General features: G+C 55.8%; 1 pseudogene across 1 annotated transcript; it reads right to left on the bottom strand.

Moving 5' to 3' along the window:
- Positions 1-6,041: 6,041 nt before the first annotated feature.
- LOC311424500 (twist-related protein 2 pseudogene) lies at positions 6,042-6,551 on the bottom strand (annotated as a pseudogene). Its single transcript has one exon. The product of its transcript is annotated as a twist-related protein 2 pseudogene (transcript).
- Positions 6,552-19,774: the final 13,223 nt, after the last annotated feature.

The following is a 19,774-nucleotide window of genomic DNA, read 5'->3' as shown; positions in this document are numbered from 1 at the left end:
CCTGGGACCTCCGTGTCCAGAAATGCCAACTGCTCTCCATCACTTCAGCAAAGCCGCTGCTTGATCCAGCAGCTCCCTGCATCCAGGTGAGCAGGGGGACTGAAGGAAGGAAGCCGAGGGGCAGCTCAAGCCCTTTCAGTGTCCCTAAAGCATCGTCCTGGCCTGGTTTTGGGGTGTGCGAGGACCATAGGCAGGCTGGCATGATGAAAATTCATCTGTCTCCTTACCTTTTGTTGCAAATAAATCTCTCTTTAGAGAACCAGGCTGGTTCCAAGACAAAACCACCCGGCTCCTGGTGTGGGTGCCAGCCCCAGGTACAGGGTGGGAAGGGGCTGGTGCCCACCTTGCTGTCACCAAGCTGCTGTCACCATCAGGTGCTGGGTGCCCAGGAGCCACCACGAGTGCTGGGGATCTCCTGGGGATGCGGAGAAAAACGGGGCACAGCAAAAATCCCAAAAAAATCCCCCAAATCCCAAAATCGTGTGATGCAAAGCCTGGCAGCAGTGGGGGCTGGCTCTGGCTGCTGGCTCTTGTGCAGGGATTTCGTGTTCCTGGACTTTTCCCTTTTCACTGGGAAACGCACCGGGGCTTGGCACGCCGGGAGCAAAGCCGTGCGCAATGCAACAAATGGCAGCTTTTTCCCCAAATGTGCATCTCCGGGGGTACAGCGAGGCTGGAGAAGGGACGCAGGCGGACAGCCTGGCTCCTCACCCCTCCGTAGGGACGGCAGCTGCCCCGTGACGCAGCATCCCCTCTCCAACCCTGCCAACGCGCTGTCCCCAGGGTGGGTGACGCCGGAGGGGACGTCGCGGAGCCACCGGGCGCCTGTGGCCGACGCCAGCCGGGAGCCAGGAGCAGGGCAAAGCTGCGAGTGCCATCGTCCTGCGATGAGAAACGGCTCCTGCGGGCCTTGGGGGAGCGGGCAGAGGCGAGGCGAGCTCATTCCCCCCCTGCTTTGCTTCCCACTTTTCTCCTCGCACAGTCACAGAGACCTTTAAGTCTCCGGAGAGGAGCTTGGAGGAGAATAAATCAACCCCCACACATCGTGATTACCTCCGGCACCGGCTGAGATAATGCTGCCAGCTGCTGGGGAGCTGGGAAAGGGATGGATCCAGCGTGATGCTGGGAACCTGGGCTGCCCTCGGGGCTTGCAGAGGGAACAGAGCAGCCCCCAGCCAAGTGGCATTAAGGGAAAAATGCCCCCAGAGCATGAGGGGACCCATTGCTATGAGTTGGAGGGTTATCATGGAAAAAAGAGGTAGCCAAGAGCCTTGGGAGGTGGCCAGGGCTTGCAATGGGGTCCTCTGGGGTGTGCCCTTGCTTCCCACCCACCTCCCCAGCTCTCTGGGGGCTTTATTCCAACACAGATCCTTGGGGACCTTGGTCCAAAAGGGTCTGCAATGGGCACTGGGGTGGTCACAAGGGGTGACCACGAGCGTGCAGGTGAAAGTGGCACAAAAGGCAAAGAAATGCAAAGCCCTTCTTGGCAACGCATCCCCTTGGTCCCGCTCAGATCCCAGGTGCATCGCCATGACGTTGGGGATGAAATACGGGCGCGTTTCAAAGGCATTCCTCGGGGCTAAGTGAACCCAGCTGAGAGCTGGTGAGCAGGGATCATAAACCGGCAGGCATCTTCATGCTGCAGAGGGCTGCGGAGGGAATTTTATCTCTTTTTTTTTTTTTTTTTTTAATTTTAACTAATCCTGACTGGTGCTGAGAACCTGCCTTCCTGCAACAGGGAGGGAGGCTGGGCGTTGGGTTCCTCGGTCTGTAATAGAAAGGTGGAAAATAAACCTGGCTGAGAAAGGTCCTGCTCGGAGATTGTTGCAGGCTCTGCCCCACCAGGACCCCCAGAGGTGGCCAAGGTGAGACTGTGGCAAAGAATTTGGAGCTGTTGGTGGCTTTTATGTGAGCTCAGCCCTGCGGTTTGGGGGCTATGACGCATCCTCCTCCTCCCCAGAGCACCACAGCCAAACCCTTCAAGGCACCAAATGCCACTTTTTCTGTCTGTCCGTTCCTTTATGGTAAACGCTGCGTTGGCTCTGTGCTGGTGGGGGGGGAAAACAGCAGCTTTTGGAGGAAAACAGCCTCAAAACCCACAGCACGATCCCTGCCAGAGCGAGGAGCAAATTCCAGCTCCGGAGCCATCGGTGGGGCTGGCAGCAAAATGCTTCTGCCAGCTGGGGAGCTGCGTCTGGAGCAAACCCGGCACAGCCCAGAGGGCAGCCCCAGAGCCCCCCGGCACAGCCCCTCGCTCAGATGGCGAGAGGCAACCCCACTGCACACATCTTGTCCCATCCCTTGGCTTCGCTTTTGTGCTTGATTACAACCTGGCAGCCGCTCAGGCAACGGCTGCGAGAGGAACCAGCGGCGGCGCAGGCTGTTGCAGCAGCATCTGCACCACTGCAGCCTCCAGCAGCTCCCTGCCGTGGGTTTGGGCACAGAACTGTTTGTTTTGGGGCTCCACACGAGGCTGCTCCACCTGGTGCAGCCGCCTCGTCTCATTTCATAGCATGGACGTGGGCCGACCCGTGCCAGCAGGACTTTGGGGCAGGGAGCAGCCCATCCGCATTTAATTTTCTCTCCCAGTCGCAGCCAGAGCACCCCGGGGCAATGCTTGTTCTGCAGAGAAGTCGTCCCCCAGCCCGACCCCATGGTGCTGCTGCACTTGTCTCGGTGGGAAGCGTCCCTGCCTGTGTCGGGCAGCCAGAGCCCCGTTTTCCCCCAAAAAAGCATCCTCCTGGAGCACGTGGCCAGGATTACGGCTGGTACTTAACCCAGCGCTTGGCCCCGAGGGGAAATAAAATCACTCCAGGCACAGATTTCTCAGGATTTGGGCAACTCATCGTCCCTTCTGGGAGAGCAAAACAAAAGTGAAAGCGAGGTGGTTTGGGCACAACACCTACCCTGGTCCCCGTGGCACCTTCCTGGAACAGATGCTGCTTTAAATGCGTTTTCTGAACGGAGCTGGATATAGAAGGGAGTGCTCCCCGAGCGCCTTTGATACCCTGATGCTTTAATACCGTGCAAGGAGACGTATTTATAAATAAAAGAAAATGAAACATCCACCCGACAAAGCAGACTCCAAGCAAGAGCAACAGTCCCCAAAGGGAAGATTTATCCAAGGTCTTTCAGGACAGACAATTAAGTGAGGGCAACGCGAGAAAGACAATAAATCCAGGGAGACAAATGAAGGGCAAAGAATATCACCCCTTACAACTCCGCCAGTCTTTCCCCCCCAGCAGTTTCTGCTTCTAGCCTCATTTTCTCCTCCAGCAGGAAAAGAAACCATTTTAATGTGCTCAAGACTGTGCTGAAAGCCGTGAGCTTGGGGGACTTCAAACATGATTTTTATTTTTTTTTTCTTGCCTGAGGGCTCCATCCCTCTTTCCCCAGATGATGTCTCCTGGTTAACAAGGGCATATCCACATCCAGCTCCTCCAGCGGCCTTTGATATTTAATAGGCTGAGTTCCAGTGGAGACCAGTACGCCGGCGCTCGCAGCAGCCATTAGCTGCTTTACATTATAAAATTACAGTCCCATGGCAAGCGCTGGCTTAATTCACTTACGGGAGAGGGACGCAGCCTTTCCAGCTCCGCCGTCGCTTCCCCCCGTGGCGGTTCCCCCTTTTTTTTGTTCTTTGCTTAGCAAATCCTCCTCCCGGTACTTCCCCAGCCCAAGCGGGAGCTGCTAATTGGCACCCGAATACCGCTGCAGGTTGGCACAAAACAGATTATTATCTATTCAGCCGAAGGATGCTTTGCCTCCAGGCAAGCTCCGGAGCCTCTAGGGATGAATATTAACCAGCAGCGATAACACACGGCGAGCCCCACGCTTGGAGGGCACGAGGGATTTTGCAGGGAGGTTTTTCATTTAGAAGGGAGGTCTTTAGGAGCTCTAAATGTCTTTAATTCCTCCGTTTATCACGGGAACAAAACTCCTGCCAAGCACTCTGCTTAAATAAAGGGGTCTGCAAGTGAGTGAGCAGACCTGGGGCTGCCGTCAGCCCACCCGGGCACTGGTAGCACCCAGTGGGAACCAGCCCCGAGTCTGGGGGAGGCAGGGAGGGGACCCTTACTCAAAAGCCCTGGATTTTTCCCCAAGGCAAAACCACTTTCAGCTGGGCAGTGACAAAGCACACAGCTCTTCGGCACGGGCTTCATCAGCGTGGTGTGGAAACTTGCAGGCTACCCACGGCGAAAGCCACGCTCTGGTTGTGTTTCCATCTGCTCTGGCACCCAGCGGTGGTGTCCGCAGAGCCTCGTCTTTTGGGACCATGCACAGAGCCCCCAAAAGGGGCCGAACACTGCTGCAAAATGCCCAGGGCTGCAGAGATGTGGTGGTGAGGGGGGCACAGGCTTGCTCTGCTCGGGCTGTTTTCATCCTGGTTGTCCCCAGCGAGCTCTTGGCGAGGTTTCCAGGAAGACAAAAGTTTCAAAGTGGCTCATCCTGAAATGAATTCCCACTGGGAGCCGGTCTCCATCTTCAGCCGCTGCTTGCACCTATGTCCGTGGAGCTGGCCTGAAATTCAGGGCTGTTAAGTGGCAAAGCCCAGGCTCAGCGGTGCTCACCGAGGGACACCACACACAGCAGAAGGTCCCCGACCACCTGGGCATCGCTGGGGCCACTTCCCAGGCTCGTGATGTGATTTATTTTGTCTCAGCAAAGCCAGCTCCTTCCCTTTCCCTCTCCTTCTGCTCTTTCAAAGCGTGAAGCTGGGATGGAGAGGAGGATTTTGGACCCCTTCTCCAGCCCTCCCCAGCTTTAAGGCCGTAATGCAGCCACAGCTTTGGGCACGGCTCTGCCGATTCCCCGGCACTGAGCTGTGACTCCTTAAGGCCAACCAGGAGCAAAAAATGGCACCTAAGGAGGGTGTGCCAGACTCAGCCGAGTGCTGGCAGAAAATAAGAAGAAAAGTTGTTTTTTTTTTTTCTGATGGGTAGCCCTTAGTGGTGGGCACAAGGAAATGAAGAGTCCCTGCTCCTCTTGCGGTCGCCTTTCCCGGAGCACCAGGAGGGCTCTGATCCCAGCATCGGGGCTGGCACCAAGCAAAGATTAACTCGGTGGTGCCCGAGGAAAGCCTGATCCTGCCTGGGGGACACTGGGGAGCAGGGATCCAGCGGGATGAGCTCAGTGGATCCTGGGACAAGCTGGGATCCTGCCGCGAGCTGGCCAAAGGGGCCACTGGTGAGGCTGGGAGGGGACGCGATGCCTGCGGCAAGAAGAGCGCCCAGCACCACGACAGGGCTGTGAAACCCTCAGCCCCCAAACGCTGCTGTAGGATCCTTCTCCTCGCCTTTCAGCAGCGTGGGCAGGGGCTGGGAGGGTGCTCGGGGGCGGCTGGATGGCGCTGGGTGCACCCTGCCAGCAGACAAACCTCGCCGCCCCGGTGTCCTCACCGAATATATTCCATTCCCTGCGTCGTGTGCGGTGTGGGAAACCTACAGATCCAAAGGGGTGACGGAGCCCATCTTATCTGCGTTGCTTTAGGAGAGGGAGAGGAACAAGCCTGGCCCCAGGGCCACCGAAAAAAGCTTTGGGGATGGCTCCTGAGGTTCTCTGAGGGCCAGGCCAGGCTCTTTGCACGGCGGAGCAGCAGCCGTGTTCAGACACCCGCTGTGGGGCTGGCTCTGGTCTCATGCAGTTTTGACACCTCATCATCCCCGGCGCGCTCAGGAGGGTGCAGCCTGATTTACGCACCCCCCGGCTTCCCCACGGGAGGATAAATCAGCTCGTGAAGCCCTTGTTTGAAACCTTTCGCTTGCCTGCCCCAGCCCAGACCCCGCTAAATGAGATCAGGGCTCCGCTGCTCGGCCCCCTGCGACTTCCCACCGGGGTTTGGGAATCGCTCCCTCCTCCGAACACCGGCCTTGACAGCGCCTGGGGTTTGTTAAAAAGCAAATCGCTTGCACGTGGAGCACGAGGAGGGGGCGGCCGCCGCGCGCGGCCCCCGGAGGAGCGAGCTGGGAGATGCGCGGAGGATGCAGGAGCGAGGGGCGTGCGCGCAGTGCCCTTGGCGGAGCTGCGATACGTACCCCGGCTCAGTGGGACGCGGACATGGACCAAGCCCCTTCCATCCTCCAGACGGAGAAGGCGTAGCTGAGCCTCTCGTGGGCCAGGTAGTTGCAGCTGGTGATCTTGTGGTCCAGCTCATCGCTCTGCAGCACCTGGTACAAGAAGTCTATGTAGCGCGCGGCCAACTTGAGGGTCTGGATCTTGCTCAGCTTGTCGGAGGGCAGCGTGGGGATGATCTTCCGCAGCTCCGCGAAGGCGTCGTTGAGCGACTGGGTCCGCTGGCGCTCCCGCACGTTGGCGATCACCCGCTGGGTGTGCACGTCCTCGAAGGACTGCGGGACGGGGCTGCGCTTGCTCCGCTTGCCCTGCAGCGAGGGGGCTCCGCCGTCCTCCGCCGGCTTGCCCGCCTGGCCTCGCTTGCGGAGGCATTTCTTGTGCAGCCGCTCGCCTTCCTCCTCGCTGGTGACCAGGCTGCCTTCGGGGGAGTCCAGGCACATGCTTTCCTCCTTCATCGTCTCGGCAGCCACCACCTGCGCCCCCCGGGACCTCTTCCACCGGGCAGGCGAAGGGCTCGCGGGGCTCACGGGGCGCGGAGGACGCGGCGCATCGGCGGAGACGGCGCCCGCGCGAGAGGGGCAGCCCGGAGCATCCACCCTTCGGCCCCTCCGAACTTCCCAAGCCTCGCGGAGCCCTCCAAGGAGCTCAGTTGGTTTTTCCTTTGGGCGACGGAGAGGAGGGCGTTCGGATAACTTTGGGGAAAGGCTCTTGCTGATAGGGCGAGGAGGACCGGGGGCGGACCAGGCGCAGACCAATGCAGCAGTGCAAGGTAACGCAAACATCAGTGGAGCTTATGGGTTCCAGATTTCCTCCCTCCCTCCTCCACCGACACCCCCAAGCCCTCCGGCACAGATGCTCCTGCCTGCCGCCCGGATGTCAAGGGACATTGCCTATGCTAATGTTGAGCACCAGCCATGGAGTTCAAGGAAGGCGGATTTATTTTTAAGTCTTTTTTTTTTTTTTTTTTTTTGAAAGCCAAGTTGACCCTACAAAAGCCAGCCAGAAATATTGATCTGTCCAGCCTGGAATCGAAGACTTTAATCTATGGGAGGTTCAAGTGGAAGTGTGGAGCGATGGATGTCTCCATGAGCAACGCGGGGCATGCTCTGAATCCAAAGGAAGAAGCAACACTGGCAGGCATCCATGCTGCTCTTCAGAAATGGCACAACCCAAAATGGATTTGAGTTTGCATCCACTCGCCCATCCATCCACTCATGCAACCATTTTTCTTCCTCTGCCTCCAGTTCTGGCCTGACCTGGGAGCTGTGCACAGCCACGGAGCAAGGAGAAGACGTGGAAATGTTGAAGCCTCGTGGTTCAAGCACTCAGCCAAGAAGACGATTTGGCTTCTGCAGTCACTGGGATGGGGCCACCATGGAGAGTGAGAGGACAGCAAGATCTATAGGGTCAGTGAGGCAACAGAGGAATGTGGGAATTTGTGACTTGCTGAGTTCAGCCTCGTGTTTCTGCAGTGACTGGGTCATAAATCCGTCTCCAAAGGCACCAGGCTCCCTCTTAGAGATGCTTTGGCCTCTTTGCCCACTGCTGTTTGGCAGCTACCACAGACAGGAGGATGCTATGGGTCCAGAACCTGGTCCTGGCTGGATCCACAGCCAGTCCAGCCCCTGATTTCCACAGAAAATCAAGTTCTGCTATGAGGTGCCGCATCCCTTCTCCACTCCTGAGATGACAGCCTCAAACAAATTACCTTCTTCTCCCCGCAGAAATGCCAGGAGAGCTGCATCCTCTTCCAGCCAAGGGTGGAGGTCCAGATTCATACCAAGCCATGCGATATACCACACAGCACACATCGACCCCATCCAAGCTGTCTTTGCTCATCACACTCTCTGGACATTGCTCCCTGCTCTTGATCATTGGGAGGTCTCTAGAGGAGCTCTGAGGTCCTGGCACAACGCTCCCTGGGGACCCTGGGGTTCACCCCCAGCAGCAATCCCAGCCCTCGCTAAAATTTGCTCTGTTGTTCCATCTTATAATGGAACATGCAGGGAGGGTATTAGGGGAACAATCTTGATTACAACAGTGTCAATAATTAATCAAAGTAATGAAAATAATGCCAATAAAATAGAAGTTGTTGAGTTGACATGGGCCTGTACAGATATTTTTAAACTAGTTGTTGCCTTATATGCATGCACATGCAATATATATAGTTTACATATATATATATATGAAAATGAAAACAATATAAATGATTTATTCAATGTATATATTTACACATTTCCTGCAGCAAATCGAAAAGCCTCGGTGGCTGTCCCTGCTTGCTTTCTTGCCTGCTGGTGCATCCTTGCCTGCATGCACCTGGGCTTTCAGAGCAACTCTGCTTTTGCTTTCGGATTATGGCCTCGCTCCTCTTTGGGATGGGGCTGAACAAGGGCAAAAGACTTGTCCAAATTTGCTCAGGGAAGCCAATCCCATTTGCAGAAGACAACATCAATTCCATCCCAGACACAAGGTATTTTGGAAAAACATGCTCCAGAGACCATAGCATTCAAGCATCCAAGACATATCCATGTCCACCACCCCTCACAGCAACCCCCTTTTGAATCCCTTGGCGTCCTATTTACACCCCCCCAGATTCTGCTTTTTCACTCTGGATGAGCCATGGGGATGTTTTTCTCTATTTTGAGGATTTCTCTGCTTGCACATCCTTCCACAGGTTCCTCTTCAACAACCTCCACGCTGGACGGGGTCCAGGGAGAACAGGAGCCTCGAAGAGACACCTCAGCCCAAAAAAGAGATGAGAAGGTGAGTTTGGTTTTGGGAGGGCTTGGGCTCAGCCCCATCCTTCCTATCGGGCTGGTGAGAAGCTGATGGGGGTACCTGATGGGATGGAGCCTGGGGGCTTTGCTCCCCAAACCAAATCTGTGCCAGAGCTCTGCCAGCAGGGCCACCACTCAAAGCCCTGCTCACACGCGAGCGTTGTCAAGACAGCGACTAATATCAGCTGTTCCTAATGCGAGAAGACAATAGATCACAGGGGCCTGGGAAAGCGAGAGAAAACAAAGGGCGAGAAAAAAATACCCCAGGGAGGGCAGAATTTAGGCAGGATCCCGGGTCCTCTGATCCCGCGCTTGAAGAAACTGGCTGAGCTCTGGAGAAGCTGGAGGGCGGCCAATTAACACCAGCTGGGGCATGGGCTTGTGCCTGGCTTTTATTTTTTTATTAATGTTTTTATTGTTTTCCTTTTTAAAAATAAGTTTAATTCAATTTCGCTGGCGAACGATCTTGGGCAAAGGAAGTGCAGCTCGGTATTGTTGCTGATATCCTTGAGCAAAAGGATAAATACAATGAGCTTTGATCCGCGGGAAGGATCAGCTGCGCACCCCGAACTGCTCGAGCAGGCTTTTTTACCCACATTTGGATGTTTTGTGGCTAGAGTATTTTTCCCTTGAACATTTCATTTTGTTCTTTCAGTGAGTGTTTTTGGAAGAATATTAATATAAACTTCTCATGAAAAGGTCACGAGTCACCAAACTGGTTTCAATAACTTTGCTTTTCCAGCTAGCTGGGGGTTTTATAGCACTCATTTTGACAGATCAGTAAAAATTTCAGACCTTAAAAATTGCAGAGAGAGAAAGAAAAAAAAAAAAAAATCACAGATCTCTTGGTTCAGTGAGAAGCCACCAGATGGAAGAAGGTTTGGATTCCCACCATGTCCCAGCTGCTCTGCCTCTGCTCGTCTCCCTCCGGGGCCCCCTCACTGCTCACCTTTTCACTCCACTTTTCTCGAGTGGCTTTTTGGGGTGAGAAGGGAAGGTTCTGGGGTGCCCGCAGCAGAGCCGAGCCCCATGCTGTGGGAAGAAGGGCGATGTTAAAAGGGAAAGCAGTGATGCTGCTGAGCAGGCACTTGTGTATGGGGCGAGGGGCACGTGGGCAGCCTCAGTGGGGCTGCAGGAGCTTCGTTATGGGGTCAAGGCTTGAGCTGAGCCTTCTTTAGAAAGGGGCTGAGGTGTCCCCTCAGAGCTGTGTCCTTCAGTGGTGTTAAGAGCATGGCTCGGCCAGCCCAAGCCTGTTTTTATCTCTGCTGCTGCCCGCAGATGCTCCGTGCCAGCCCTCAGCCCTGGGGGAGCATCCAGCCTCCTGCTTGGCACAATGAGCCCGGACCTCTGCATCTCTTCACCATCACCAGCTCCCCAAAAACCCTTGGGGATCCCAGCTCTGTGATGTCCCTGTGGGGACCGAGCTTCTCCCCCTGCCCTACAAGGGAGCCAAACATCAGCACGGACGCTTCCCTGTTTTCTGCAGACCTTGCTGGGGTCTGATGGGTCTCCTGGCCTCCCTCCAGGTCCAGTGGAGGCCAGCCTCAAGGATAGTGGCACAGTGGCCACAACGGGAGTTTCTGAGCACCCACGGGCTCTCCAGGTTGAGATGAATTCATACAGAGCTCCATGGGTGCCAGGAAGGTGGCCGGGAGGATGTTGCACCCTTGGGGTTTGAGCCCCTGTGATGTGTGGCATAGGGCAATAGGGCACGGCCTCAAGCTGTGCCAGGGGAGGTTCAGGTTGGAAATGAGGAGACATTTCTGCTCAGAAAGAGTGGTCAGGCGTTGGGATGGGTTGCCCAGGGAGGTGGTGGAGTCACCGTCCCTGGGGGTGTTCAAGGCAAGGTTGGACGTGGTGCTTGGGGACGTGGTTCAGTGGGTGATGGTGGTAGGGAGGGATGATTTTGGAGGGCTTTCCAACAGCATAAAATTCTCTGATTCTATAAACCAGGTCTGCAACGTGATGTGAGGGTGCCAAAAGGGGTGATGACAAGCTGGCCCTTTCATCCTTGACACCCTTGGCGTGCCAAGAGGGGCCAGGACGAGCCCTGTGCCACGTCTGTGTGCAAGCACGGCCCCATGGAGGCCAGGAAAGTGCCCCCCAGCTCCTCCCCACTCTGCTCACCACTGCGACGGGGCCACCAACCTGCCCAGTGCCACGAGGGATAATGTCCATGTACGAGCCCGGTGCTGCCGACAGCTTCTCTCGGATGGCAGAGGAGCCCATTACACCCGTGAATAATTCTGGGCACAAAATCAGAGGCTGAGCCTCGATGCAGAGGCTTTTTTTTTTTTTTCCCTTTTTTTTTTTTTCAGGCTATTTTCCTTTGTTCGGGAGGACGAAAATAATCGCTGTTTTATCCTGTGTGAAAAAAAGGAGGATAACGCTAATAAATTGAGAACATTAAAGGGAGCCAGGAATAGCCGCTGCCCCTGGAGGCTGGGGAAGCAGCTTCGGTTTCGCAGGTTTTTCTAGTTATTGCAGCGTTAGAGTGGAAACATGTGTGGTGCGAATAAAAATGCGAAGCATCCACTGTAGCGTGCTGTTGCTGAGGCAACCGCAGGGAATATGGGAGGGGGGCATCGTGCAGGGCTCTGGCTGTAAAAGGGAGCTCGAGCGCTCCGGGTGCCTTTGATCTGCGCGCCTGCAGCTCTGATTGATGGCCCCGCAATTCATTTCCTTGTCAAAGTGACATAATGTTCCTGGAACTCGCTGAACTTTTTAAGAACTAAAAGATGTTCCCCCCCAAAACGCAGCCTCTCCCCGAGAGGGGGGCGCAGGGGGGAGCTGGGGGGGGGATAAATGGGGTCTGGCCCTGCTGTAGCATCACTTGCGGGGCTGAGCTGGGGATGGGACAGTGGCACCGAGGGCACTGGTGGCAGCCACCACCCCGTGCTGATGGCCATCCTGTTCCAGTTAATTTTCCTCGCTGGAATTTTACATGTGAAAGTCTTCTTTTTTTTTTTCTTCTTCTTCTTTTTTTTTTTTTTCCCCTCCCCATCTGTTTCCATCTGGCCATCAAAGGAGCACAACGCCATGTCCTGGGCCCTGCTGCCAAGAACCTCGCCGCCCGCCCCGGGAGCCAAATGATTCCCACCGAGGCAGCCTCCAGCCTGCCCAAATTCTCCGGGCACCCTCACCACAGGGCTGGCAGCGTGGTTTTGGCCGAGGGGGAGCCCAGCACCATCCCTGGTGATGACCCCACTCTATCCTTGCATTTACACCCAACCCAGGCAGCGCTAAAGCCCAGGATTTGCTGAGGATGAGGCGTAAAAGTGCTCTCCTGTTGGTAATGAAAGCCCATCATAGCCATCGACCTTCCTCTTTGCTGCACAGCCCCGTGAGATATCTCGCAGAAATAAGCCCCCCCGGGAAGGCACCATGGTGCTGGGGCAGGCTGGGGACAGGGATCACTGCACGCACATCCCCCTGCCCCAGGTTACAGGGCAAATGCAGACTTGGCAGGCAAAGCAATATTTTGGGAGGAGGGGGAACTGAAAACCCAGCCCTGCCTGCTAACCCACCCCAGGAGCCTAACCCCAAAGAGAGAAATCTTCATCCCTTCAGCAGCTGTTTCTTGGGCCAGCTCCTTGACACAGACTTGGGGTGTTTTGGGGCGTTTTGCTCACTCCTGGCCGTGCACCCAGCACTGCAGGGCTTTGGCTCCATCGCCTTTGCAAGTTGTGAGTAGCTCTGCTTATACCCACTCTTGCCCACTGGAGCAAATAAAAACCATCAGTCCTTTAATTTCTTGCTGTAGAAATCGCCTTATAAATTTAATTTCTTGCCTAAGGCCAGGCGGAGGCACCCAGCCCTGCCCACTCGCTCTTTCTCCTCCTGGTTTTTGCCACCTTGCCTTGCTGTAGCTGGGAATTTCACCCTGCATTTTGGGGACCAGCTGCTTTTGGGGTGGTGATGATCTCCTCCCAGCTCCCTCCAACTGGAGGCACCGAGCTCTCCAGTCCATCCCAGTGCTCCCCAGTACCCAGCCGGACCTGGGCTGGCAGTGAGGACGGGCGGTCGGTGACTCACGGCGCGGATCCTGATGGCTGCGGCTGGGAGCACGGCTCCATCACGCTGTGCATCAGCTCCTGCACTGAGTCACTTCCAGCCGGGAGATGCTGCAGCCTCTGGCCTGTGGGAATGGAAACCAAAGGGTTGTCTTCAGCTCCTGGGCAGCTTCGTGGCTTCAGCCTAGCTGAATGTGGAAATGCTGCCTGCCCCCTCCTGCCCAGGGCCTGTTCCCCCCTCCTTTTGCAGCTACGAACCCATAAAAGCAGAGCATCCGAAGCGTGGGTGCTCCCAGGAGGGAATGCAATCACGCTGCTCTTTGTGGTTTGCACCCCTGGGCTCTGCACCAGCCCCTTGGGAAGTCTCCTCCCGAGGGGGGCCCGGGGTCAGGCTCAGATCTTCCAGCACCCGGCTTCTGGACCCCTCTTGCAGCTGCTTTTGGGGCTCTTTTAAAGGAACTGGGTTGAGGCAAAACTGTGCTTTTGTGTGTGCGCAGTTACCTCCTTGTGCACAGAGCTGGAGAGGGTCCAGCAGCTCCGAGCCATCCTGACCTCCACCCGCCCCCGTGCAGAAAGCCACGAGATCCTCCGGCAGCAGCTCGAGGACTTGCGGGAAGGAGAAGTTTGAAACAGCCGTTAGCAACGAGACAAACATTTATGGCAGCTTCTGCTTAATGTGCAAGAGAAAGGGCTTCTGGAAAAATCTCTGCAATAAGGTGCTAGAAGGGCAGGGCTTGAAACCGCCCCAGGATGTCCCCCAGGAGGTGCAGGAACTGGAAGGGAGTGAAAAGCGTGGAGAAAAAATGTCTTTCTCCCTTCCCGAGGGCAACCTGAGTTGGTTCCAATCCAGGGAAGCAAAAAATGAAGACGACAGCAAGCACACGCAGTTCACACCAGCTTTGTGGTCTGTTATCTCAGTGCCACGAAGCCTACCAGCGGGGTAAGGCCACAAAAGCAGAGAGCAGACAGACAGCTGGATGATACCGATGATGCACATCCCCAAGAATGCCAAGTTATTTTTATATGAGCAACTTCGCAGGCACTCAACGCTGACTCAGTGTTCTGCATCTCCTCCCTTCGCTCCGTGGGCCAAAGTGGAGCCGTGCCAGCTCCAGGGATGGAGGAGAAGGGGTCTCGGGAGAGCCAGGGTGCCGGGGCTTCACCGCCGGGCTTGGCATGAGAGCCCGTGCGCACGCACCTCGCCGGTGGTGTGGAGCAAATTTTGTGGCTTCCCGTGGCTCCCAGCTGGCCTGGACTTGGCGGCCCACTTGAAGTGGTGGCAAGAAATATCTCAGCATGGACAGGGTGGGCTGGGAGAGGACAGGGTGGGCTTTCTGCCATCACCAGCCTCTGGACACGTTGGCATCACCCTCCGTCCCCATCGCCCTCCGTCACCATCACCGTCCATCCCCATCACCCTCACCCTGTTGTCAACGAAGCGTCAGAAGGCCAGAAAGAGGAAGAAGAATTTGGGGGCATGGGGAGGTTGAGTGAGCAGCAGGGTAGAGGGCTGCAGGGCGAGGACCCTTCCCCACACCACCGGTACTTTGCTGCCCATGAGAACCAAACTCCATCTCTGCAACAAGGCGTAAAACACCCCGCAGCACGGTCTTGGGCAGAAAGCAGACTGTCCAAACCCAAAAACCCTCTGAAATCCTCATGAAACAGGGCGCAGCAGCCTTGTCTCCATCCCAAGATGCTCCAGGAGCTCTCAAAGTGCTTGGGGAAGAGAAGGTCAAAGCCACCAGGAGACACGGCGCATCCCTCCGTGCTCCGGTCCCCCGATGTCCCTGTGACCATTTGGGCACCTCTGCCCACCTCCTGGAGGGCAGAACTCCCTCCTGTGCTGCTTCCCATCCTCTCCTCCCTCCCGGTCCCGAAGCAGACACCACTCCCAGCCCCAGCAGCACATGTGGGAGGGCCCTGCAAGCCTTCAAAGCCCCGTCTGGGGAGAGACGAAAGGCCGGTTAAACTCCTGGCCGGAGATGAAAGGAAACTCTCCCCTCCGCGCCTGGAACGAGTTGCTGGTGCTTTGGAGCCGGGGCTGAGGCCCATTTCCTGAGCACCATGGCAGGAGCTTTCATTTGCAGAGGGACTTTGCTCACGAGGAAGGGGGCAGTGGGAGCAGATGGCCGTGGCACTGCACCCTGTCCCCGTCCCCGAGCGCAGGGGACGCATCCCGGAGCACACCACGAGGACGCTCTCCATCGCTCCCTCCCCATCTCCCCCAAGGCAGCTCAGCTCAGGGGTGACAAAACCCTTTGTCACCACCCCTGGGGGGGTGTCACCACCCCTCTGGGGGTGACAAAGCCACCCGCAAGGACACGCTGCCCAGCGAGCAGCAGACAAAGGGGAGGTGCCGGATCCTGCGTCCGGCGCGGACACACAGCCCAGGGCTGAGGAGCGGCTGGCTGGGCGGATGCGAGCGACAGATTTTCCTCATTTTGTCAAAGGAAATTCTATTCCGATTAAAACCCGTTTGATCTCGATGGAGGAGGGGGGCAGGGTGGGGGCAGGATTGGGTTTCTCTCCAATTGTTGGGCTTTATTGGGCTAATGTATCAGCTAAAAGCTTCCAAGTAAGATTTAAAGGAAGGCAAGGCGAGGGCACGGGGCTGCAAAATCTGGAGAAGACTTCAAGGAGCTTAATAAAAAAAGGGATGAGCGGGAAGAGCCATGTGTGTGCGTGCGTGCTGCGGAGCCAGGTACCCCCTGACACCCCTGGTCACGGCTGCAGCCCCCCGGGGCTGTCCCCTGTGTGCCCCCTGCCCACCTGCATCGCACCACGGCACAGAAAAAGTGCTGGGAAGGGATCTCCCAGCTGATATCACAAGGGTTTGTGCAGGTCCATTAAGCTGCGTGGTTTAATATGATGCTAAATAAAACCTACACAACTCACTCCGAATTTAGCATTGACCTTGAGCGGGAGGTTGGAGTAGGTGACCCCTCCTGGGGTCCCTTCCAAGCAGAGCGGTGATTTCTGTGATACCCGTGCCCCCCTGCCTGCAAAGGGGACCAGGTATCCCCCTACAACTGCTCCTTCCCAAGAGATTTGCTGAAGTTTAAGCCCCTTTGCCCAGCTGGATGGGACGAGGCCAAATTGTCCCTCTCTGGTGTGGGTTCTGTTGAAGGGAGAGCTGAGGTATGAGGGTTTTGCAGGGTTTTGCACTTTGTTTCTTTGAAACACAGAGGGAAAACCTCACCGAGACGTTCAGTTTACAAGCAGAAAGCAAAAGAATCAAAGAAAACCTCTAATTTTTGGAGGGGTTGAGGTGTCAGGGTAACTCCAGAATTGTCCTGTGCGAAGGAATCATAGCTGGGTAAGGATGTTCAACGAGAAACCCTTCAGCCGGATGCATAAAGAGGCCAAAAAATAAAATAAAAAATAAAATATATATATAAAAAAAAAAAAGAAAATGACTTCTGTGAAGTGCAGATGAGCTTGGGTTGGAAGCTGCTTCAGACACATCCCCAAAGGTCTTTGTGATGGGGTGAGGAGGAGGAGGACACAGCGAGGGTGCAGCATGAGGAGCTCGGAGCCGAAGGCAAATCTTCGTGCCGGAGCTCCGAAACTCAGCGCAGCGGCCCCGATCCGCAATAAATATCACAGCTTGGTGGGAAATAAAACCGACTGAGCAAAGACAGTAAATATGAGGCTTTTATTGTCAGAAGGGCAAGAAAGGCAAGCGAGTGTGACCTCGGCAGCGTGCGGGGCTCGGAGGAAATCTGGAAGGCAAAAACTATCAAAGATAGGGAGATAATTGGATAAAAATGGCACAGAACGAGCTCACCTTGGGCTAACTCGATAATTGTCTTTGATCAAAAATTATTTTCCGAACAAAGGCCGTGCAGTAGAACTCCTCTGTCTGGACTTTATTAACACACTTGATAAATTGCTCCATAGGAACTGCTTTGTTAAACTGGAAAAAAATAAAAAGGGGGGGAAAAGGAGGCTTGAACTGGGGAAGGAGTGGGATAAGGGGGAGATGTGGGGCTGCGGTGGGAGAGGGGCTGGCACCAAATGGGGGTCCCGTGGGGACTGCATGGGGACAGCCTGCCCTTACACTTCCATGTGCCTAAAAACTGGAAGGAACCCATCTTGATAAAGATTTCTTGCCACTTGCCATCTGGGTGTCCCATTTTATTCCCCCCCTCCTGGGTGAAGCTGCCCCCAAGCAGAGCTTGGCTGATCCCGTCCCACCGAGCAAACCTTCCCTGGGGTGAGAAAGCAAAAAAAAAAAAAAAAACCACCCAAAAAACTACCAGGTTTGGAAAGGAGGATGAAAATGCATTGGTCTGGTGGGTTTTGGGGTGCAGGGGCTTCAGCTCAGCGCACTACTGCAAGCCAGTAGCATCCAAAATCAGCTCGGCACATTCGGGCATCCCCAAACCAGCCCCATCTTCTCCCAGGCTAGGGAGATAAGGGAGAAATCTGTGTTTTCTGAGGATGTTGGAGCCCTCGACTTAGGGACCCAGCTGCCACTGCATGCGATTTTTAATGTAATTATTCCCAGAACAAGCTCTCCCCCATGAGGCCTTCAAAGCACTGCGCTGTGCCAGGGGACCTGGCTCCCAGGGCGCGGGGTGAATGGGATCTGGAGGAGCATCACGAGAGGAGGGAGAGCACCCAGAGCACCCCTTCCACTGCTCACCTTTTTTTTGGGGGCCGTTTTCCTCTGCTATGATCATTCCAGTTCTTATTTTTTTCTTTTTTTCACCCTCCTCTTTTTTCTTTACTTTTCCATCCCCGGGTTAGCAGTGGTGCACGGGGCTGCCCTGCACCATGGGGGCTGTCCTAACAGTGAACCGGAGCCCCCCCAAACCAAAATCAACCACAGGGACCTCCACAGGACACCGGGACCGGCTGATAACCTTGAGGCAAATCCACGTTTTGGCTCCTTTTGGCTGCACATCACCATAAATATTGTCTCAAAGGCTCTTCCCAGATACTCAACTTCAACCCGGCAATTTTCAGCCTCTTTTTTTTTTTTTCTTTTCTTCTGTTAAATATTGGAACCATATTGAACCATTTTACTCACTTGGTTGCTCTCCAAACTGAAAGATGTCCTAAAAATAACTATTCCCAGTTCTGTGTGTGATGCTCAGCACCCCCCCTTCAGACCGTGGCTGCCTCCCAGCTCCGTCTGCACTCCGGTTGGCTTATCCCGACACTAAATCAGCTCAGCTGGGGACTTTTAATCCCACTGCTAATTTTTACCAAAGCCCACCTCTGCCTGCTGGCTCACGAAAAGCACAGGCAGGACCACAAAAATCCCCTTGGAAGGAGGCTCGCGGTGGCAGGACCTCGCGCTCCACTCCCCCAGCATCTCCCTCATCGCGCTGCAGGAGCCCATTCGAGCTCCACCAAACCTCTTGCACTGAATCCTTTCCTCCATAAGTGGCCAGGGAAGGGGGCACAGCACCTGTCTGCAGTGCACAGAGCATAAATTTTGGGAACAGCCCCTGGAGAGTCATCACCAGCAGCTGGATTATCGGGGGTGACCTGGAGAACCTGTCCAGGGCTCGTGTCCGTGCGTCCAGCATCCATACCCAAGCTCACCCCAAACCACCCAGCACCATCTCGACCTACCATGCCCAGGGCTACCCCGTGCCTGGGGCCTTCAGCACCCTGCTCTGGGGCCTCATCCAGCCCTGCCCCAACCTCTCCTCTGTGTCTGGGGCCACCCCGTGCCCGTTACATCTCGCCCCAGCCAGCACACGATGGGATCCAGCTCCCTCCTGCTCCCATCAGGGCGTTGCGTGCAAGGGCTGCCGTTATAAAAATGGTATTTGGGGGATTTTTTTTTTCTTTGTTTTTTAAATTTATTTTTAATATTTTTTTTTTTACAAGCAACAGCCAGTAAACAAAGAGCAAATATGTGCTGAGTCGGCTCCCTCCTCGCAGGGTGGGTCGGCCTCGCTGCTGCAAGGCTGGGGACCGTGCTTGCAGCAGAGCGGGCGGTGGGGCCGGTTGGCATGGCACGGCACGGCCCAGTGCCACCAAACCCAGCCAAATTCCCCCCTTCTTGGCCGGGAGGACTTGTGGAAGTGGCCCGCTTGCCCTTGCTTTGCTCCGTGCTGCCAGCAGGTCTCCATCTCCGCACCCACGCGTGGGTGCTGCAAGCGCAGCTTGGTGAAAAGCAGCAGGATGGGACCCCAGGTGGCCCCGTCAAGATGAATGGGTGGATATCCGGAGGGAAATGGGAGGACTGGGCAGCCTCCTTGGGGACCTTTTGGTCCTCCAGCCGTCCTCCACCACTCCCAGTGCCACACTTCCACTTCAGCCACCTTTGGGTCCCTCCACGGCCACCTCCAGGATGGTTGGAGACCTCTTTGTGCCAGCCACATGCCCTAGAGCTATGGGACCCACCCAAGGACGGCCCCAGAGCCCACGCAGAGGACTCAAGGCCAATTTTTATGGACCCAGCTCGCCCAGGGTGCCATCAGCACCCAAAGGCACCTTTCCAAGGGCCAGGTCCAGCAGCTCCAGCGAGGCTCGGCCGCAGAGGCCCCCGCGCCTGGCGGGGCTGCGGCGCTCGAGCCCTTTGAAACGCCGCTTCCGGCCTCCCCACATCTTGAAAGCAGATTGCTAAAATGCAAAAAATCTGTTGTTTTCCTTAATGCTGCTTTGAATATCTTCAAGCGCCGCTCAGGCAGGAAGACGGGATCAGGGCGGCGGACGTGGGCGAAGAGGGGACCCTCCCCGTGCCGGCCGTGAGGGTGCTGGGACCTCAACGAGGTGCTGGAGAGCCGAACCCAGAGGGTGCTGGAGGGCTGCAGGCAGAGCTGTGCTTCGTGGCAGGCTCCTTCCAACACCAAAAACCCGTTTTGAGGCACAAAATGTGTGCTGAGTTCAGCAGGTACTGCCCTGTTTCTGCAGGCTTCCTCGCGTGGCCAAGCGCTGCGTGATACG

This window comes from Aythya ferina (genome assembly GCF_964211825.1).
Source record: "Aythya ferina genome assembly, chromosome: 28".
Lineage (NCBI taxonomy): Eukaryota > Metazoa > Chordata > Aves > Anseriformes > Anatidae > Aythya > Aythya ferina.
Note: the sequence above shows the minus strand (reverse complement) of the source record. Positions and strands in the feature narration are given on the sequence as shown.